This window comes from Arachis hypogaea, chromosome 1 (genome assembly GCF_003086295.3).
Source record: "Arachis hypogaea cultivar Tifrunner chromosome 1, arahy.Tifrunner.gnm2.J5K5, whole genome shotgun sequence".
Lineage (NCBI taxonomy): Eukaryota > Viridiplantae > Streptophyta > Magnoliopsida > Fabales > Fabaceae > Arachis > Arachis hypogaea.
Genome location: NC_092036.1, coordinates 60669311 through 60692628, shown reverse-complemented (window position 1 = coordinate 60692628; position 23318 = coordinate 60669311). Strand labels below are relative to the sequence as shown.

Genomic DNA, 23318 nt, shown 5'->3' with positions numbered 1-23318 from the left:
TTCTTCTACTTCTTCCTTCTATTTTTCTTTTCCTCTGACACCTCAAGGAATCTCTATACTGTGACATAGAGGATTCCATATTTTCTTGTTCTCTTCTCTTTCATATGAGTAGGAGCAAAGACAAAAGCATTCTTGTTGAGGCTGACCCTGAACCTGAAAGGACATTGAAGCGAAAGCTAAGAGAAGCTAAGGCACAACTCTCTGAGGACCTAATAGAAATCTTCAAAGAAGAAGAAGATATGGCAGCCGAAAACAACAACAATGCCAAAAATGCAAGGAAGGTGCTGGGTGACTTCACTGCACCTACTCCCGACTTCTATGGGAGAAGCATCTCTATCCCTGCGATTGGAGCAAACAACTTTGAGCTTAAGCCTCAATTAGTTTCTCTAATGCAACAGAATTGCAAGTTCCATGGACTTCCATTGGAAGATCCTCATCAGTTTTTAGCTGAATTCTTGCAAATCTGTGACACTGTCAAGACCAATAGGGTTGACCCTGAGGTCTATAGACTTATGCTATTCCCTTTTGCTGTAAGAGACAGAGCTAGGATATGGTTGGACTCACAACCTAAAGAAAGCCTGAACTCTTGGGAAAAGCTAGTCAATGCCTTCTTGGCAAAGTTCTTTCCACCTCAAAAATTGAGTAAGCTTAGAGTGGAAGTCCAAACCTTCAGACAGAAGGAAGGAGAATCCGTCTATGAAGCTTGGGAAAGATACAAACAATTAATCAGAAAGTGTCCCTCTGATATGCTTTCTGAATGGAGCATCATAGGTATTTTCTATGATGGTCTGTCTGAACTGTCCAAGATGTCTTTGGATAGCTCTGTTGGAGGATCTCTTCATCTGAAGAAAACGCCTACAGAAGCTCAAGAACTAATTGAAATGGTTGCAAATAACCAATTCATGTACACTTCTGAAAGGAATCCTGTGAACAATGGGACTAATCAGAAGAAAGGAGTTCTTGAGATTGATACTCTAAATGCCATACTGGCTCTGAACAAGATATTGACTCAGCAAGTCAATTTGATTTCTCAAAGTTTGTCTGGAATGCAAGCTGCACCAGGCAGTACTAAGGACGCTTCATCTGAAGAAGAAGCCTATGATCCTGAGAACCCTTCAATGGAAGAGGTGAATTACATGGGAGAACCCTATGGAAACACCTATAATCCTTCATGGAGAAATCATCCAAATCTCTCATGGAAGGATCAACAGAGACCTCAACAAGGTTTCAACAACAATAATGGTGGAAGAAACAGGTTTAGCAATGGCAAGCCTTTTCCATCATCTTCTCAGCAACAGACAGAGAATTCTAAGCAGAACCACTCTGACTTAACAACCATGGTCTCTGATCTAATCAAAACCACTCAAAGTTTCATGACTGAAACAAGGTCCTCTATTAGAAATTTGGAGGCATAAGTGGGTCAGCTGAGCAAGAAAATTACTGAACTCCCTCCTAGTACTCTTCCAAGCAATACAGAAGAAAATCCAAAAGGAGAGTGCAAGGCCATCAACATGGCTGAATTTGGAGAGGAGGGAGAGGCAGTGAACGCCACTGAGGAAGACCTCAATGGACGTCCACTGGCCTCCAATGAATTTCCTAATGAGGAACCATGGGAGTCTGAGGCTCCCACAGAGACCATAGAGATTCCATTGAATTTACTTCTACCATTCATGAGCTCTGATGAGTATTCTTCCTCTGAAGAGGATGAAGATGTCACTGAAGAACAAGTTGCTAAATACCTTGGAGTAATCATGAAGCTAAATGACAAGTTATTTGGTAATGAGACTTGGGAAGATGAACCCCCTTTGCTCACCAAAGAACTGGATGACTTGTCTAGGCAGAAATTACCTCAAAAGAGACAGGATCTTGGGAAGTTCTCAATACCTTGTACCATAGGCACCATGACCTTTAAGAAGGCTTTGTGTGACCTAGGGTCAAGCATAAACCTCATGCCTCTATCTGTAATGGAGAAGCTAGGGGTCTTTGAGGTGCAAGCTACAAGAATCTCACTAGAGATGGCATACAATTCAAGAAAACAAGTTTATGGACTTGTAGAGGATGTTCTGGTAAAGATTGAAGACCATTACATCCCTGCTGATTTCATAGTCCTAAAGACTAGAAAGTGCATGGATGACTCCATCATCCTTGGCAGATCTTTCCTAGCCACAGCAAAGGCTGTGATTGATGTGGACAGAGGAGAATTGATCATTCAAATGAATGAAGAATCCTTGGTGTTTAAGGCTCAAGGATATCCCTCTGTCACCATGGAGAGGAAGCATGAAGAGCTTCTCTCAAAACAGAGTCAAACAGAGCCCCCACAGTCAAACTCTAAGTTTGGTGTTGGGAGGCCACAACCAACTTCTAAGTTTGGTGTTGAACCCCCACATTCAAACTCTAAGTTTGGTGTTGGGAGGTTCCAACATTGCTCTGAGCATATGTGAGGCTCCATGAGAGCCCTCTGTCAAGCTACTGACATTAAAGAAGCGCTTGTTGGGAGGCAACCCAATGTTATATTTTGTTTATTTTCCTTTGTTATTTTATGTTTTCTGTAGGTTGATGATCATGAGAAAGAAAAACAGCACACCCTGGAGGAGAACTTGCTGGCGTTTAAACGCCAGTGAAGCTAGCAAATGGGCGTTTAACGCCCAGTCTGGCACCATTCTGGGCGTTTAACGCCAGAAAGGGACACTAAACTGGCGTTAAACGCCAGGAAAGGGCAAGAAGTTGGCGTTAAACGCCAGAAATGGGCACCAGCCCGGCGTTTAATGCCAGAATTGGCACAGGGAGCAATTTTGCTCGCCACATGGTGCAGGGATGACTTTTTCTTGACACCTCAGGATCTGTGGACCCCACAGGATCCCCACCTACCCCACCACTCTCTCTCTTCTTCACCCATTCACCAATCACCTCAACACCTCTTCCCCCAAAACCCCTCACCTATCAAATCCCATCTTTCTCTTCACCACTCACATCCATCCTTCATAAAACCGCACCTACCTAACCATTCAAATTCAAACAACTTTCCCTCCCAAACACACCCATACACAACCTAAACACTACTTCTCCCCCTTTGGCCGAACCATAAAGCCATCTCCATCTCCTCTATTTCTTCTTCTTCTACTCTCTTCTTTCTTCTTTTGCTCGAGGACGAGCAAACCTTTTAAATTTGGTGTGGTAAAAGCATTGCTTTTTGTTTTTCCATAACCATTTATGGCATCCAAGGCCAGAGAAACCTCTAGAAAGAGGAAAGGGAAGGCAAAAGCTTCCACCTCCGAGTCATGGGAGATGGAGAGATTCATCTCAAGGGTGCATCAATACCACTTCTATGAAGTTGTGGCCTTGAAGAAGGTGATCCCCGAGGTCCCTTTCAAACTCAAAAAGAGTGAATATCCGGAGATCCGACATGAGATCCGAAAAAGAGGTTGGGAAGTTCTTACCAACCCCATTCAACAAGTCGGAATCTTAATGGTTCAAGAGTTCTATGCCAATGCATGGATCACCAAGAACCATGATCAAAGTGTGAACCCGGACCCAAAGAATTGGCTTACAATGGTTCGGGGGAAATACTTAGATTTTAGTCCGGAAAATGTAAGGTTGGCATTCAACTTGCCCATGATGCAAGGAGATGATCACCCTTACACTAGAAGGGTCAACTTTGATCAGAAGTTGGACCAAGTCCTCATATACATCTATGAAGAGAGCGCTCAATGGAAGAGAGATTCAAGAGAAAAGCCGGTTCAACTGAGAAGGCATGACCTCAAGCCCGTGGCTAGAGGATGGTTGGAGTTTATCCAACGCTCAATCATTCCGACTAGCAACCGGTCTGAAGTTACTATAGACCGGGCCATCATGATTCATAGCATCATGATTGGAGAAGAAGTAGAAGTTCATGAGGTTATAGCCCAAGAACTTTATAAGGTGGCGGACAAGTCCTCTACCTTGGCAAGGTTAGCCTTTCCTCATCTCATTTGTCACCTCTGTTATTCAGTTGGAGTTGACATAGAGGGAGACATCCCCATTGATGAGGACAAGCCCATCACTAAGAAAAGGATGGAGCAAACAAGAGACCCCTCTCATCATCAAATCCCTGAGATGCCTCAAGGGATGCACTTTTCTCCACAAAACTATTGGGAGCAAATCAATACCTCCCTAGGAGAGTTAAGTTCCGACATAGGACAATTAAGGGTGGAGCACCAAGAACATTCCATCCTCCTCCATGAAATTAGAGAAGATCAAAGAATCATGAGAGAGGAGCAACAAAGACAAGGAAGAGACATTGAGGAGCTCAAGCACTCCATAAGATCTTCAAGAGGAAGAACAAGCCGCCATCACTAAGGTGGACCCGTTCTTTAATTTCCTTGTTCTTTATTTTTCTGTTTTTCGAAAAAATCATGCTTATGTTTATCTATGTTTGTGTCTTGTGATCATTAGTGTCTTAGTGTCTATGCCTTAAAGTTATGAATGTCCTATGAATCCATCACCTCTCTTAAATGAAAAATGTTCTTAATTGAAAAAGAGAAGAATTGCATGAATTTTGAATTTTATAACAGATTAATTATTTTGATGTGGTGGCAACACTTTTGTTTTCTGAATGTATGCTTAAACAGTGCATATGTCTTTTGAATTTGTTGTTCATGAATGTTGGCTCTTGAAAGAATGATGAAAAAGGAGACATGTTACTGAGGATCTGAAAAATCATAAAAATGATTCTTGAAGCAAGAAAAAGCAGTGAATACAAAAAAAAAGAGAGAAACGAAAAAAAAGAGAGAGAAAAGAAAAAAATAAAGTTGTGATCCAAAGCAAAAAGAGTGTGCTTAAGAACCCTGGACACCTCTAATTGGGGACTCTAGCAAAGCTGAGTCACAATCTGAAAAGGTTCACCCAGTTATGTGTCTGTGGCATGTATGTATCCGGTGGTAATACTGGAAGACAGAGTGCTTTGGGCCACGGCCAAGACTCAATAAGTAGCTGTGTTCAAGAATCATCATACTTAACTAGGAGAATCAATGACACTATCTGGATTCTGAGTTCCTAAAGAAGCCAATCATTCTGAATTTCAAAGGATAGAGTGAGATGGCAAAACTGTTCAGAGGCAAAAAGCTAAAAGCCCCGCTCATCTAATTAATACTGATCTTCATAGATGTTTTTGGAATTCATTGCATATTCTCTTCTTTTATTCTTATTTGATTTTCAGTTGCTTGAGGACAAGCAACAATTTAAGTTTGGTGTTGTGATGAGCGGATAATTTATACGCTTTTTGGCATTGTTTTTAGTATGTTTTAGTTAGTTTTTAGTATATTTTTATTAGTTTTTAGTTAAAATTCACTTTTCTGGACTTTACTATGAGTTTGTGTGTTTTTCTGTGATTTCAGGTATTTTCTGGCTGAAATTGAGGGACCTGAGCAAAAATCTGATTTAGAGGCTGAAAAGGACTGCAGATGCTGTTGGATTCTGACCTCCCTGCACTTGAAGTGGATTTTCTGGAGCTACAGAAGCTCAATTGGCGCGCTCTCAACGGCGTTAGAAAGTAGACATCCTGGGCTTTCCAGAAATGTATAATAGTCTATACTTTGCCCGAGATTTAATGGCCCAAACCGGCGTTCCAAATTAGCTCAAAACTGCCCAGCGTTAAACGCCGGAACTGGCACAAGAATGGGAGTTAAACGCCCAAACTAGCATAAAAGCTGGCGTTTAACTCCAAGAGAAGTCTCTACACGAAAATGCTTCAATGCTCAGCCCAAGCACACACCAAGTGGGCCCGAAAGTGGATTTTTATGTCATTTACTCATTTCTGTAAACCCTAGGCTACTAGTTCTCTATAAGTAGGACCTTTTACTATTGTATTTTCATCTTGGTTCTTCTGGTTCCCTCTCTGGGGCCGAAACCAATGATCACTACTATCACTTATGTATTTTCAACGGTGGAGTTTCTACACACCATAGACTAAGGTGTGGAGCTCTGCTGTACCTCGAGTATTAATGCAATTACTATTGTTCTTCTATTCAATTCAGCTTGTTCTTGTTCCAAGATATTCATTTGCACCCAAGAACATGATGAATGTGATGATTATGTGACACTCATCATCATTCACACTTATGAACGAGTGCCTGACAACCACTTCTCTACAAGCAAACAAGGCTTGAATGTTTATCTCTTGGATCCCTTAATCGGAATCTTCGTGGTATAAGCTAGAACTGATGGCGGCATTCAAGAGAATCCGGAAGGTCTAAACCTTGTCTGTGGTATTCTGAGTAGGATTCAATGATTGAATGACTGTGACGAGCTTCAAACTCGCGATTGTGGGGCGTTAGTGACAGACGCAAAAGAATCACTGGATTCTATTCCGACATAATCGAGAACCGACAGCTGAATAGCCGTGCCGTGACAGGGTGCATTGAACATTTTCACTGAGAGGATGGGAGGTAGCCACTGACAACGGTGAAACCCTACATACAGCTTGCCATGGAAAGGAGTAAGAAGGATTGGATGAAGACAATAGGAAAGCAGAGAGACGGATGGGACAAAGCATCTCCATACGCTTATCTGAAATTCTCACCAATGAATTACATAAGTATCTCTATCTCTATCTTTATGTTTTATTCATACATCATCCATAACCATTTGAGTTTGCCTGACTAAGATTTACAAGGTGACCATAGCTTGCTTCATACCAACAATCTCCGTGGGATCGACCCTTACTCGCGTAAGGTTTATTACTTGGACGACCCAGTGCACTTGCTGGTTAGTTGTGCGAAGTTGTGATAAAGAGTTGAGATTGCAATTGAGCATACCATGTTAATGGCGCCATTGATGATCACAATCTCGTGCACCACTCGTCTAATTAGAATCTGAGCTTCAGTTAAAACTCTGAGATATTATTGCTTCTTGGTTTCTCTTTATCCTATTTTATTTATCTAGTTGCTTGGGGACAAGAAACAATTTAAATTTGGTGTTGTGATGAGCGGATATTTTATACTCTTTTTGGGGATAATTTCATGTAGTTTTTAGTGTGTTTTAGTTAGTTTTTATTATATTTTTATTAGTTTTTTAGGCAAAATTCATATTTCTGGACTTTACTATGAGTTTTTGTGTTTTTCTATGATTTCAGGTATTTTCTGGCTGAAATTGAAGGATCTGAGCAAAAATCTGATTCAGGCTGAAAAAGGACTACTGATGCTGTTGGATTCTGACCTCCCTGCACTCAGAATGGATTTTCTGGAGCTACAGAAGTCCAACTGGCACGCTCTCAATTGCGTTGGAAATTAGACATCCAGGGCTTTCCAGAAATATATAATAGTCCATACTTTGTTTGAAGATAAATGACATAAACTGACATTTGACGCCAATTCCATGTTCCATTCTGGCGTTAAATGCCAGAAACAGGTTACAACCTGGTGTTTAACTCCAGAAACAGTCTATGCACGTGTAAAGCTCAAGGCTCAGCCCCAGCACACACCACGTGGGCCTCAGAAGTGGATTTCTGCACTATCTATCTCAGTTTACTCATTTTCTGTAAACCTAGGATACTAGTTTAGTATTTAAACAACTTTTAGAGATTTATTTTGTATCTCATGACATTTTTAGATCTGAACTTGGTACTCTTTGACGGCATGAGTCTCTAAACTCCATTGTTGGGGGTGAGGAGCTCTGCTGTGTCTCGATGAATTAATGCAATTATTTTTGTTTTTCATTCAAACATGCTTGTTTCTATCTAAGATATTCATTCACACTTCAATATTATGAATGTGATGATCCATGACACTCGTCACCATTCTCAACCTATGAATGCGTGTCTGACAACCACCTCTGTTCTACATTAGATTGAATAAGTATCTCTTGGATTCCTTAATCAGAATCTTCGTGGTATAAGCTAGAATCCATTGGCAACATTCTTGAGAATCCGGAAAGTTTAAACCTTGTCTATGGTATCCCGAGTAGGATTCAGGGATTGAATGACTGTGACGAGCTTCAAACTCACAAGAGTTGGGCGCAGTGACAGACGCAAAAGGATTAATGGATCCTATTCCAGCATGAGTGAGAACTGACAGATGATTAGCCGTGCGGTGACAGCACACCTGGACCATTTTCACTGAGAGGACGGATGGTAGCCATTTTCACTGAGAGGACGGATGGTAGCCATTGACCAACACATAGCTTGCCATAGGGGGAACTTTGCATGCGTGAAAAAGAAGACAGGGGGAAAGCAGAGATTTAGAAGACAAAGCACTTCCAAAAACTCCAACATATTCTCCATTACTGCATAACAAGTATTATTTAATCCATGATTTTTATTTACTACTAATCAAAACTGAAAATTATTATTATCCTGACTAAGAGTTATAAGATAACCATAGCTTGCTTTAAGCCAACAATCTCCGTGGGATTCGACCCTTACTCACGTAAGGTATTACTTGGACGACCCAGTGCACTTGCCGGTTAGTGGTACGAGTTGTGAAAAGTGTGATTTACAATTTTGTGCACCAGATTCAATGTTCTGTAATTACAGAGTTGGATTATACTTTGTTGACTGTTGTTATTTGACTGAGAACATAATGAAACGAACTTAACTTCTATCCCCGACCCTACTAAGAACTCCCCAGTTCTTACCCCTTATCTCCACCCTTTCAGCTACAGGTGCGAAGGCTTAGTGTGGAACTACAAGAGCATAGGAGATTTTGTTTATAAGTTGAGTTGTTAGATTTTATTTTCCCCTCGTCATTTAATATTTTAGTTTTAGAGAGGAAGAAATTGTATTTGGGAATCTTTGAATGGGTCTACGTATATAATGTTATGTGAACATATATATCGTTGTGATTAAGTAAATAAAAGTAAAACCTTTCTGTTTTCTTAATTAAACTTTCGGTTTGTACCCACGAAGGCTCAATATAAAATAAACATAGTATACAATTAAAGGAATAGAGGTAAGTAGCGCTCAGACTTTTAGTGCGATCATGAGGTGATAAAAGTTAGGGTGTTACAGTCACCCCTTTTTGTCATTGTGCATACGCGAGACAGAGGCATGCATACGCGTGACCCGTATTTTGCTGAAAACTTGTGTATTTGATATTTTTATTGTTCCTCTAGTTTTTTAATCTTCTCTAATTACTATTTAAGGTTCATATCTAGTGATTAGGCTTTGAGTACTGAGGCTGGTTATGATTTTTCACTTTTTGAAACTCACTTATTCTATTTTTTAACTTAGAAATTGTTTGATGCAATGCAACTTGATTTCCTTCCGACTATATAATAGTTTTATGCATGCTTTTTTATTAGTTGTGTACCTAAATATCTTTCCAAATATTTGGGAAAAATAATTTTTGCTCTTACTTTTTTCAAACTTTATATAATCTACTTCAACCTGAGGTTGTATTAAAGAAATACCACATTTATACTTTTGTCATTCTTTTACAACATCTTTGTTGCATATCTTTTCTTTAGGAATGTAAAATAATTTTTCTTAAGTTTTTCATTTCTTATGGGTGATGCATTCGAAAGCATTTTTAATCATACTCTCGAGTTTTGTGAGCTTTGTCTTTGGTTTTAGATATTCTTCTTTTGCACACTTCATATTTCCTTGACTCAGCTTGATTTTTGTTTCCAACTACTGCATTACTTTTTCTTTTATTGTTCCTATCTGTTTTCTTTGATTCGGGAGTCATTCTTGAGGTTGCCAAATTGATTTTTCTTTCCGGCACTCTTTATTGCTTGTACATTCTTGTTCACTTGTAGTTTCAACAATTCTTTCAAACTCTAACTGATACTATTTTTGTTGCTTGTCCTTCTTTTCCAAGGCCTTGTATATTTTTTAGTAAAATTTAGAATTGCTTTAATGTCACGTGTGACCTTTAGGCATAGTAAGCAATACGTTAGTTCTTTTGGATACTGTTCGTGGACGTGGAAGGTGAAGTTTATAAGTGCACAGTATCACAGGAAGCTCTGGAACTTTAGTTTTCACGTGAAAGGGTTTTGTAGATGTTAGACTTGTGACTGGAAGCTGGTGTGCAAAGTGATTGATAAGGTTGAGAATCCTCAGACGAGTTGCTTGATGAGCGGATAATTTATACGCTTTTTGGCATTGTTTTTAGGTAGTTTTTAGTAAGATCTAGCTATTTTTAGGGATGTTTTCATTGGTTTTTATACTAAATTCACAATTCTGGACTTTACTATGAGTTTGTGTGTTTTTTTGTGATTTCAGGTATATTCTGGCTGAAATTGAGGGACCTGAGCAAAACTCTGATAAGAAGGCTAACAAAGGATTGCTGATGCTGTTGGATTCTGACCTCCCTGCACTCGAAATGGATTTTCTCGAGCTGCAGAACTCCAAATGGCGCGCTCTCAACGGCTTTGGAAAGAAGACATCCAAAGCTTTCCAGAAATAGATAGTAGTCAATACTTTATTCGAGATTAGATGACGCAAACTGGCGCTCAATGCCAGTTCCATGCTGCATTCTGGAGTCAAACGCCAGAAACACGTCATAAACCAGAGTTAAACGCCAAAAACACGTTACAACTTGGCGTTTAACTCCAAAAGAAGCCTATGCACGTGTAAAGCTCAAGATCAGCCCAAGCACACACCAAGTGGGCCCTAAAAGTGGATTTCTGCATTAATTACTTAATTCTGTAAACCCTAGTAGCTAGTCTAGTATAAATAGGACACTTTACTATTGTATTAGACGTCTTTGGATAATCTCTGGATTGTATTTGGATCTTTTGATCACGTTTTGGAGGCTGGCCTCTCGGCCATGCCTGGACCTTCATCACTTGTGTATTTTCAACGGTGGAGTTTCTACACACATAGATTAAGGGTGTGGAGCTCTGCTATACCTTGAGTTTTAATGCAATCACTACTATTTTTTATTCAATTTAGCTTATTCTTGTTCCAAGATATCTGTTGCACTTCAACCTGAAGGATGTGATGATCCGTGACACTCATCATCATCCATCCTTATGAACGTGTGATTGACAACCACTTCCGTTCTACCTTAGACCGAGCGCATATCTCTTGGATTCCTTAATCAGAATTTTCGTGGTATAAGCTAGAATTGATAGCGGCATTCATGAGAATTCGGAAAGTCTAAACCTTGTTTGTGGTATTCCAAGTAGGATTCAGGGATTGAATGACTGTGATGAGCTTCAAACTCGCGATTGTTGGGTGTGATGACAAACGCAAAAGAATCAATGGATTCTATTCCAACATGATCGAGAACCGACAGATGATTAGCCGTGCTGTGACAAGAGCATTTGGACCTTTTTCAATGAGAGGATGGGAAGTAGCCATTGACAACAGTGATGCCCTACATACAGCTTACCATGGAAAGGAGTATGAAGGATTGAAAGTAAGAAAGCAGTATGTTGCAGAGATTCAATAGGGACAAAGCATCTCCATACACTTATCTGAATTTCCACCAATGATTTACATAAGTATTTCTATCTTTATTTTATGCTTTATTTATTATTAATTTTCGAAAATCCCATAACCATTTATTATCCACCTAACTGAGATTTACAAGATAACCATAGCTTGCTTCATACCAACAATCTCCGTGGGATCGACCCTTACTCACGTAAGGTTTATTACTTGGATGACCCAGTGCACTTGCTGGTTAGTTGTGCAAAGTTGTGAAGAAAGTGATGAGTTAGTAGACGTGCATACCAAGTTGAATGCCATTATTAGAGATCACAATTTCGTGCACCAAGTTTTTGGCACCGTTGCCAGGGATTGTTCGAGTTTGGACAACTGACGGTTCATCTTGTTGCTCAGATTAGGTAATTTTCTTTTTGTTTTATGTTCAAAAATCTTTTTCCAAAAATCTTTGAAAATTTTTTATTTTTTTCGTTTTTCTAAAAATTTTTTTCGAAAAAAATTTTTTTTCCTTTGTTTTCGAAAATTATTCTAAATTTTTAAGAATGAATTATAGTGTTTCATGGTAACACGTTGGAGCCTGGCTGGCTGTAAAGCCATATCCAAATTCTTTTGGATTGACGCCTCCACTTGTCAACATAAAAGGCATGTATATGGAGTTGGATAAAGTATCAACTATTGCATGCCTGATTTATATCCTAAAGCTGGCTGGCTATTAAGCCATGTCCAACTCTTGGATCGGAGCTTTAGGCTAACATTGAAAGATTCCTAAAATTCCTATTAAAAATTTTGAATTTCTTATTTTCTTTTTCCTATAAAATTTCGAAAAAAATCCAAAAAAATTAGAAAATATAAAATCAAAAAAATTTTGTGTTTCTTGTTTGATTCTTGAGTCAATTTTTAAGTTTGGTTTCAATCGCATATTTTAAAAATTTTTGCATTTTTTCGAAAATTCATGCATGTATTCTTCATGATCTTCAAGTTGTTCTTGGTAAGTCTTCTTGTTTGATCTTTATGTTTTCTTGTTTTGTATCTTTTGTTGTTTTTCATGTGCATTCTTGCATTCATAGTGTCTAAGCAAAAAAAATTTCTAAGTTTGGTGTCTTGCATGTTTTCTTTTCTTGAAAATTCTTTCAAAAATAAGTCTTGATGTTCATTTTGACATTCAACGTGTTCTTGGTGTTCATCTTGACATTCATAGTGTTCTTGCATGCATAACGTGTTTTGATTCATAATTTTTATGTTGTGAGTCATTTTCATGTTTTTCTCTCTCATCATTAAAAATTCAAAATTCAAAAAAATATCTTTTCCTTATTTTGCTCATAATTTTCGAAAATTTGAGTTGACTTAGTAAAAAAAATTTTAAAACTTAGCTATTTCTTATAAGTCAAGTCAAATTTTCAATTTTAAAAATCCTATCTTTTCAAAATCTTTTTCAAAAATCAAATCTTTTTCATTTTTTTTATTTTCGAAAATTTGAAAATTTATTTTCAAAATCTTTTCTTATCTTTATTTCAAAATTTCGAAAACTTTACTAACAATTAATGTGATTGATTCAAAAATTTGAAGTTTGTTACTTTCTTGTTAAGAAAGGTTCAATCTTTAAATTTTAGAGTCATATCTTTTAGTTTCTTGTTAGTCAAGTAATCAATTTTAAATTTTAAAAATTAAATCTTTTTCAAAATATCATTTTCAATTATATCTTTTAAAAATATCTTTTTTCAAATTGTATCTTTTTCAAAAATGTGATTTTGAAATATCTTTTCTAACTTCTTATCTTTTCAAAATTGATTTTCAACTAACTAATTGACTTTTCTTTGTTTCTTATCTTTTTTAAAACTAACTAACTACCTTTCCCTCTCTAATTTTTGAAAATTCCTCACCCTTTTTTTTATCAAAATTCTTTTTAATTAACTAATTGTTTCAAATTTTAATTTTAATTTTAAATTCTTCTCTTAATTTTCAAAAATCACTAACCCTTTTTGAAAATTAATTTTCGAAAGTTTCTCCCTCTCCCATCTTCTTTTATTTATTTATTTATTTACTAACACTTCTCTTCATCTCAAGAATTTGAACCTATCTTCACCCTTGTGTTTGGATTCTTAACTCTTTTCCTTCTTCTATTCTTTTCTTCTTCTACTAACATAAAGGAATCTCTCTACTGTGGCAAAGAGGATCCCTATTATTATTTTCTGTTCTCTTTTTTTTTCATATGAGCAGGAACAAGAAAAAATGCATTCTTGTTGAAGCTGATCCAGAACCTGAAAGGACTCTGAAGAGGAAACTAAGAGAGGCTAAAATACAACAATCCAGAGACAACCTTACTGAAATTTTCGAACAAGAAAAGGACATGGCAGCTGAACCTAACAACAATAATGCAAGGAGGATGCTTGGTGATTATACTACACCTACTTCCAAGTTGATGGAAGAAGCATCTCAATCCCTACCATTAGAGCAAACAATTTTGAGCTGAAACCTCAATTAGTTGCTCTAATGCAACAGAACTGCAAGTTCCATGGACTTCCATCAGAAGATCTCTACCAGTTTTTAACTGAGTTCTTGTAGATCTGTGAGACTGTTAAGACTAATGGAGTAGATCCTGAAGTCTACAGGCTCATGCTTTTCCCTTTTGCTGTAAGAGACAGGGCTAGAACATGGTTGGATTTACAACCTAAAGATAGCCTGGACTCCTGGGATAAGCTGGTCGCGGCCTTTTTGGCTAAGTTTTTTCCTCCTCAAAAGCTGAGCAAGCTTAGAGTGGATGTTCAGACCTTCAAACAAAAAGATGGTGAATCCCTCTATGAAGCTTGGAAAAGATACAAGAAAATGACCAAAAGGTGTCCTTCTGACATGCTTTCAGAGTGGACCATTCTTGATATATTCTATTATGGTCTATCTGAATTCTCTAAGATGTCATTAGACCATTCTGCAGGTGGATCCATTCACCTAAAGAAAACGCCTGTAAAAGCTCAAGAACTTATTGACATGGTTGCAAATAATCAATTCATGTACACTTCTGAGAGGAATTCTGTGAATAATGAGACGCCTCAGAGGAAGGGAATTCTTGAGATAGATGCTCTGAATGCCATATTGGCTCAGAACAAAATATTGACTCAGTAAGTCAACATAATTTCTCAAAGTCTGAATGGATGGCAAAATGCATCCAACAGTATTATGGAGGCACCTTCTGAAGAAGAAGCCTATGATCCTGAGAACCCTACAATGGCAGAGGTAAATTACATGGGTGAACCTTATGGAAATACCTATAATTCATCATGGAGAAATCATCCAAATTTCTCATGGAAGGATTGATGAGCGGATAATTTATACGCTTTTTGGCATTATTTTTAGTATGTCTTTAGTATGTTTTAGTAAGTTTTTATTATATTTTTATTAGTTTTTAGTTAAAATTCACTTTTCTAGACTTTACTATGAGTTTGTGTGTTTTTCTGTGATTTCAGGTATTTTCTGGCTGAAATTGAGGGACCTGAGCAAAAATCTGATTCAGAGGCTGAAAAGGACTGCAGATGCTGTTGGATTTTGACCTCCCTGCACTCGAAGTGGATTTTCTGGAGCTACAGAAGCCCAATTGGCGCGCTCTCAACTGCCTTGGAAAGTAGACATCCTGGGATTTCCAGAAATATATAATAGTCCATACTTTACCCAAGATTTGATGGCCCAAACAGGTGTTCCAAGTCAGCTCAAGAATTCTGGCGTAAAACGCCGGAACTGGCACAAGAATGGGAGTTAAACGCCCAAACTGGCACAAAAGCTGGCGTTTAACTCCAAGAAGAGCCTCTACACGAAAATGCTATATTGCTCAGCCCAAGCATACACCAAGTGGGCCTGGAAGTGGATTTTTATGTCATTTACTCATCTTTATAAACCCTAAACTACTAGTTCTCTACAAATAGGACCTTTTGCTATTGTATTAGACATCTTGGTAGCTATCTTTGAGTAGTCTTATGCTATCTTAGATCATGGGGGCTGGCCTCTCGGCCATGCCTAGACCTTGTTCTTATGTATTTTCAATGGTGGAGTTTCTACACACCATAGATTAAGGTGTGGAACTCTGCTGTACCTCGAGTATTAATGCAGTTACTATTGTTCTTCTATTCAATTCAGCTTATTCTTGTTCTAAGATATCACTTGTTCCTCAACTTGATGAATGTGATGATCCGTGACACTCATCATCATTCTCACCTATGAACGTGTGCCTGACAACCACCTCCATTCTACCTTAGATTGAGTGGATATCTCTTGGGTTCCTTAATCAGAATCTTCGTGGTATAAGCTAGAATTGATGGCGGCATTCAAGAGAATCCGGAAGGTCTAAACCTTGTCTGTGGTATTCTGAGTAGGATTCAAGGATTGAATGACTGGGACGAGCTTCAATCTCGTGATTGTGGGGCGTTAGTGATAGACGCAAAAAAATCACTGGATTCTATTCCGACATGATCGAGAACCGACAGCTGAATAGCCGTGCTGTGACAGAGCACGTTGAACATTTTCACTGAGAGGACGGGACTGTAGCCATTGACAACGGTGATGCCCAACATACAACTTGCCACGGAGAGGAGTAAGAAGGATTGGATGAAGACAGTAGGAAAGTAGAGAGACGGAAGGGACAAAGCATCTCCATACACTTATTTGAAATTCTCACCAATGAATTGCATAAGTATCTCTATCTTTATTTTATGCTTTATTCATAAATCATTCATAACCATTTGAATCTGCCTGACTGAGATTTACAATATGACCATAGCTTGCTTCATACCAACAATCTCCGTGGGATCGACCCTTACTCGCATAAGGTTTATTACTTGGACGACTGACAAACCCCATTTTGACGGTTTATCTTGTATTGATTTTTGGGGATTTTATAACCTTTTACCCACATTTATTCAATGAAATAGCATGGTTTTATAACTTCTCCTTTAATTGTGCTTAAGAGTGAAAACATGCTTTTTAGGTCTTAAAATGAATAAATTTAATTCACCTTGATTCCATTAGATGCCTTGATATGTTTGTTAAGTGATTTAAGGTTTAGGAGGCAAAGATTGGATCAAGGGAATAAAGAAAGAAGCATGAAAAGTTGGAGAACTCATGAAGAAATGAAAGAACCGGAAAGCTGTCAAGCCGACCTCTTCGCACTTAAACGACCATAACATGAGCTACAGAGGTCCAAATGATGCGGTTCCAGTTGGGTTAGAAAGCTAACATCCGGGGCTTCGAAACGATATAAGATTTGTCATAGTTGCTACAAGTATGGTGGCGCGCACGCGCATAGTACGCGCACACGCCGTTGCTGCCACCTAGTCCACTTGAAGCAAAACGTGGCCAGCGATTTTAGAAGCCTTGTGGGCCCAATCCAACTCATTTCTGATGCTATTTAACCCAAGGAGTGAAGAGGGAAACACATGTTAGTTACCATTAGTCATAGTTTAGTTTTAGAACTAGTTTCTAGAGAGAAGCTCTCACTTCTCTCTAGAATTAGGATTAGGATTAGGTTTAGTTCTTAGATCTAGATTTAGATTCATCTTCTTCTACTTCTATCTTCTCAATTCCTCGTAGTTACATTCATTCTTCTCCTATTCTTTTGGTGTAATCTCTTTTATGTTGTTCTTATATTTTGTTGTAGATCTAGTATTGTTCCTTCTACTTTCTTTCAATTCAATTCAAGGTAATTCATAATAATTGTGTTTCTTTTGATTGTTGTTGTTAACTTCTTTCAATAATTGTTGTTAGATTCTCTTCTTGTTGTCAAATTGCTTTGCTTTTCTTTTGTACCTTCCAAGTGTTTGATGAAATGCTTGGTTGGATTTTAGTGTAGGTTTTGTTCCACTTAGCCTAGGTAGAGTAATTAGTGACTCTTGAGTTATCTAATTCCTTTGTTGATTGATAATTAGAAGTTGCTAATTGATTTGAATGCCTCTAAAGCTAGTCTTTCCTTTAGGAGTTGATTAGGACTTGAGGAATCAAATTGATTCATCCACTTGACTTTCCTCCATGGTTAGAGGTTGACTAAGTGGGAGCAATGGACAATTTGCCATCACAATTGAGGAGGATAACTAGGATAGGACTTCTAGTTCTCATATCTTGCCAAGAGCTTTGCTAGTTGTTAGTTTATTTTCTTTGCCATTTATATTTCTTGTCTAAAATCTTAAAAACCCCAAATATAACTCACAACCAATAACAAGACACTTTATTGTAAATCCTAGGGAGAACGACTCGAGGTTTAAATACTTCGGTTTATAGATTTTAGGGGTTTGTACTTGTGACAAACAAATTTTTGTATGAGAGGATTATTGTTGGTTTAGAGACTATACTTCAACGAGATTTCATTTGTGAAATTATAAACCATCAAAAATTTAATCGTCAACGACCCAGTGCACTTGCTGGTTAGTTGTGCGAAGTTGTGATAAAGAGTTGAGATTGCAATTGAGCGTACCATGTTGATGGCGCCATTGATGATTACAATTGCAATGGTGTTATGTTATTGGTTATTGTACATATGTGAATAGTGTGAATATTTTGCTTTTTGCTTCATTTGCTAGTGTAGAATTTTATTTTCTCTTTCCACCATGAATTCTCACTTTGGCTATGAGTTTGGTTCTAATTATGTTGTAGGTAATGAGAGCTTCAATGAGGATGTGTATCAAGGACGGAACAACCAAGGGTGGGAGGAGCCATATGCATATGATCAAGCCTCATGGCAACAACCTCCACCAATGCACTACGAAGAAGAGTCATTCTATGATGCATATCAATCCAATGGCTATGGTGATTCACCTTGTGACTTCCAAGCACCACCACCATATGCTTACGAACCATACCTACAACATAACTCTCAACCACTCTCACAAGCCTCTCCATATCAAGCACCTTCCTATGATCCATATCCATCATATAACCAATCATCCATACCATATTCTTATGACCATTATGAGCAAGAACCCTTAGAACCACCACAACCCTATCTAGATTACTACCAAAAACTACCTCAATACACACAATCTCCACAACCTTACCAAGAAGAACCACCTTCCCATTATGAACCCTCTCTCCAAAATAATGATCAAGCCCCACTAGATGATCCTCTCACTCTGTTACTTCAAGGACAAGAGGCCATGAAGCGGGATACACTGGAGTTTGTGACCAACTTGACCAGGGTAGTGTCCACCTTAGCCTACCGATGTTTGAATGCTCAAGGTACTTCCATGATCCCATGTGAAAAGTCAAGAGAAGAACAACAAAGCATGAAGGAGAAATTGGAGAGTTCGGTGGAAATGGAGGAGTCGAATTTTGTGTTGGAACAATTGGAGGAGCCTATGATCATTGAAGAAAAGGAAGAAGTGGTTGAAGATCTAGGGGATGTTGAAAGTCCATGGGAATGTAGCATCATGGAGCACTTTCCCAAGAAGCTTGATATTGATATTGGGGAGGGTGCGCAACCTCCAAGGCATGTCATAGTTGAAGACTTGGGAGAAGCTTATCAAGAGATGGATTCAATCATGGATGAATTCCTCTCTACAATGGAATCCTCTCCCATTGGACATGAAGTTGAAACTATAAAAGAGTGTGCACAACCTCCCAAGGATAACGAAAATGGCATGGTATATATTGAAATTGAAGAATATGAAGAGGTTGATCAAGAGATGAACTCATTCATCAATGAATTCCTATCCAAAGTTGAATCACCTCCCATTAAACAAGATGAAGCTCTTGAAGAAAACACCAAGCCACGTAACAAAGGGGATGAGGTTGAAATTGAAGAAGCTTGTGAAGAGGTGGAAATAACTAAAGAAGAGCCTAAAGAAGTAGACCTTGCATTGTCTAAGTGTGTCTCCCTTCCCAAGTCACCATCCAAAACAACATTCAAGTGGGTAAAATTCTTATTCCTAAGCTTTACTTTCTCACTTGAATATGGTTTAATTGAAAATGATGGTCAACTTAGAGCTCTTTGTGGAGTCAAAAGTATAAGAGAGTTGTGTAGTGGTTGGAAACATCATTCTAAGCTCATGACGGTTGTAAGCTCAAAATTCAAGAGCAATGGTTGGTGTGAAACCAAATGGCATGGGTCTAGGAAGTTGTTTGGAGGTTTCTTTGAGAATTCCAAGGCCATACCACCCGGATGGAATAATGACGATCAATCTAAGGACGGGTGTCAAAACAAAGTATGGGATCCCGGATCGCACAATGAAAATCAAATTTGGGAGCTCATGGTTTGTGGAGAACTCCATCAAAGCTTGAAGATATTGAAATTGAAGAATGGAGCTTATTGGAGATTCAAGCATTGGTGGGAGTTCCAAGATGAGTACAAGCACAAGCCACCTTGAGAAGAGCTCCCCATAAGTCCAACTTAAGGACTTAAACTAAAAGTGCTAGGTGGGAGACACCCACCATGGTAAACTCTTTCCATACTCTTTTAGTTTTGTTAATAAGTGAATTGAGTTGCCATTGTAGGTAGATTCTCATTTCATTTTTATCTTTTGTAAATATTGGTAGAATTAGTTTAATTTCTTGTTTTTATTGTTTTATTGAGTTTAGTTAGAAGTATAATATGATAAATAAGGTTTTAGGGTGTTTTGGTAGCTGTTTGGAGGATTGAAAGGCTTGGATTGGTGCAAGAACTTAAAAAAAAAACAAAAAAACAAAAAAAAATTTTGAAAAACTGAACACCATCCACGCGTGCGCGCACCTAACGCGTACGCGCACCTGAGCATTTTCGACCATCCACGCGAACGCACACTGTACGCGTACGCGTGGATGCAAAATTTCACCTCCAGCCAAAAACCCGAGAGTTAGGCCTGCACTGTGCGAACATTGGGCCTAAGGCACAAGTCTATGCACGCGTGCGCACACCTGGCGCGTACGCGCACATGATCTTATATTCGCAATGCACGCGCACGCACACTGTGCGCGCGCGCGTCGATTGCACAATCTGCACCCCCGGTACTTTTACCCGAGAGTTGTGCCAGACTTGGGCCGATATTATGCCTCCGGCCTAACTCGATGCACGCGTGCGCGCACCTGGCGCGTACGCGTTCTTCAACCAATATGCACATGACGCGCACGCGTCGGTAAAAAAAAAAAAGAGTTTTTTTCTCCCCTTCCATTTTCTTTTGCTTATCACATTCGCATACTTCTACTCTTCCCATTTTCATTTAGTTTTTGTAGCATGTTTTTGTTTTTTTTTCTACGTCATTTTAATAATGGTGTTGCATCTTCCTACTCAATTGTTGAGGATTCCTTACATTATTCTGGTGCTTCTTGACTTGTTTGATATTGTTGGGTGATGAAACTTTTAAATCAATGCTTCATCTTATATGACTCTTGTGTCTTTGTGCATTGATATGACCTCATATTGTCTTTCATGACCCACTTCTTCTCATTTGACCTTGATGCTCAATACACTCTTCATGCTTTAACTTTACTCTTGCATCGAGCTTAATGATATGCCCTAGCTTACATTGTTTTCTTACTCACATGCTTAGCTAACATGTAGTAGGGACTCATACTCTTATTTGGCATTAGCCCCCGCCTATGTTCTAATTGCCTTGATATCTTTGTTATAGGCTTAATTTTCTTTCTTTCTTTCCTTTTGGGTTGGCCACCAATACGGAAGGAAAGGAAAGTTTCTAAATGGGGCAACAAACAAGTCATCCGCACAACCTTTTGAAGGAGCTCATCAATTGTAGCAACCCGTCCACCTTGCTCTTCTTTGAGTGCACCGAGGACGGTGCAAACTTTTAAGTGTGGGGAGGTCGTCCGACTGTTCGGCGATTTTGGGTGACAAGTTTCTAATTCCAACACTTTTGCATTTCATTCTAGGATTTTAGGATTTTTACTTGCATTCTCTTAATTTTTGCATATGTATACACAATAAGCTTAGTCAAAATAATGAAAATTTTCAAGATTTCTATCTATAGGGCACCTTAATTGATTTGAGTGAAAACTTTTCATAGAACTTGCTTGAAAAATATATATATTGTGGATCATATTTTTGAGCTAAGAACACAAGCAAGTGAGTTTTGAGCCTAATGGTGTGGTTACATCTTATAACCACTTATTTTCCTTCTTGTGTGCATTATTCTCTTTCTATGAATGTAATCTTTGATTTGTTTGATCCTTTATATCCATTATTTTGTGTATTTATGCATTTATATGATTGAGGCCATCATTTCATTAGCTCACTTACCCAAAAAGCCTTACCTTTTATATTCCTTTGTTAAGCCAATTTGAGCCTACGATTAACCCACTTGTTCTTATTTTAGCACATTACAAGCCTAAAGCGGAAAACAATAAATGTCCTTATTTGGATCTTTGATTAGCTTAGGCTAGTGTGTGTGAGTATCATTCAAGTGTGGGAATCTTGGAACATTGGGTGAATAAAAGGGTAGTTCGTATTATTATTGGAAATATTGGGAATTGGGTACATACTCATGTATTGATCAAATGTAAAACCTTATGCATTGAGGTTCTTGTATATAGAAAGAAAAAAAATGAGAAAAACAAAAGAAAAAGAAAAGAAAAATAATATGGAAAAAAAAAGAAAAAAATAGAAGAAGAAAAAAAAAGAGAAAAGAAAGGAATAAAAAGGGGACAAAATGCCCCAAATCAAAGTATAGTCCAATAAAATCAATGTATAGGTGTTGTGAAATTAAAAAGGAATACATGAATATGTGAAAGAGTGAAAAATGGGTAGTTAGGTTGGAATTTAATTGTATAGGATGTCATAGGTTAGGTGGGAAGTTTAAGCTTATCAAAGATTCAAATTTCAAACTCACTTAACCAAATATGCATCCTACCTTGACCCTAGCCCCATTACAACCTAAAGAAAAGACCTCATGATACTTGTATGCATGCATGAAATATATGTTGATTGTTAGAAGAAAAACAAATCTTGGAAAGCATAAAATAGAGGAGAATTGAGTGAATCAACCCTAAACACTTGAGCGAATAGAGTGCAAACACTACCGGTGAGGGTTTGATGCTCAATTACATGTTTCCACCAATGATCATCTCCTTTCATGCAAGTTTGTAAAAATATTTAATAACTCAATTCAATTGTGGATTAGACTTGCTAGTCCTTAGCCCTTGTGCATATATGCTTCTTGGGAACTGATTTATTTTGACCAAGCAGTTGCATTCAGGTGGATAGTTGCATATAGGTAGATTGCATTTAGTTAGTTTTCATTGAATAAATGTTGATCCCTTTGCTTTCTCTTGGTTTAAGCATGAGGACATGCTTGGTTTAAGTGTGGGGAGGTTGACAAACCCCATTTTGACGGTTTATCTTGTATTGATTTTTGGGGATTTTATAACCTTTTACCCACATTTATTCAATGAAATAGCATGGTTTTATAACTTCTCCTTTAATTGTGCTTAAGAGTGAAAACATGCTTTTTAGGTCTTAAAATGAATAAATTTAATTCACCTTGATTCCATTAGATGCCTTGATATGTTTGTTAAGTGATTTAAGGTTTAGGAGGCAAAGATTGGATCAAGGGAATAAAGAAAGAAGCATGAAAAGTTGGAGAACTCATGAAGAAATGAAAGAACCGGAAAGCTGTCAAGCCGACCTCTTCGCACTTAAATGACCATAACTTGAGCTACAGAGGTCCAAATGATGCGGTTCCAGTTGGGTTAGAAAGCTAACATCCGGGGCTTCGAAACGATATAAGATTTGTCATAGTTGCTACAAGTATGGTGGCGCGCACGCGCATAGTACGCGCACGCGCCGTTGCTGCCACCTAGTCCACTTGAAGCAAAACGTGGCCAGCGATTTTAGAAGCCTTGTGGGCCCAATCCAACTCATTTCTGATGCTATTTAACCCAAGGAGTGAAGAGGGAAACACATGTTAGTTACCATTAGTCATAGTTTAGTTTTAGAACTAGTTTCTAGAGAGAGAAGCTATCACTTCTCTCTAGAATTAGGATTAGGATTAGGTTT

The 23318-nt window shown here is 38.2% G+C and overlaps 2 non-coding genes across 2 annotated transcripts; both read right to left on the bottom strand.

The window, feature by feature from the left end:
- Positions 1-644: 644 nt before the first annotated feature.
- On the bottom strand, positions 645-752 carry LOC112713023 (small nucleolar RNA R71). Its single transcript, XR_003158049.1, has one exon. It is a non-coding gene; the product is annotated as a small nucleolar RNA R71 (small nucleolar RNA).
- Positions 753-14110: 13358 nt separating this feature from the next.
- On the bottom strand, positions 14111-14218 carry LOC112712010 (small nucleolar RNA R71). The gene has a single exon (XR_003157653.1). It is a non-coding gene; the product is annotated as a small nucleolar RNA R71 (small nucleolar RNA).
- Between the last annotated feature and the right edge of the window lie 9100 nt (positions 14219-23318).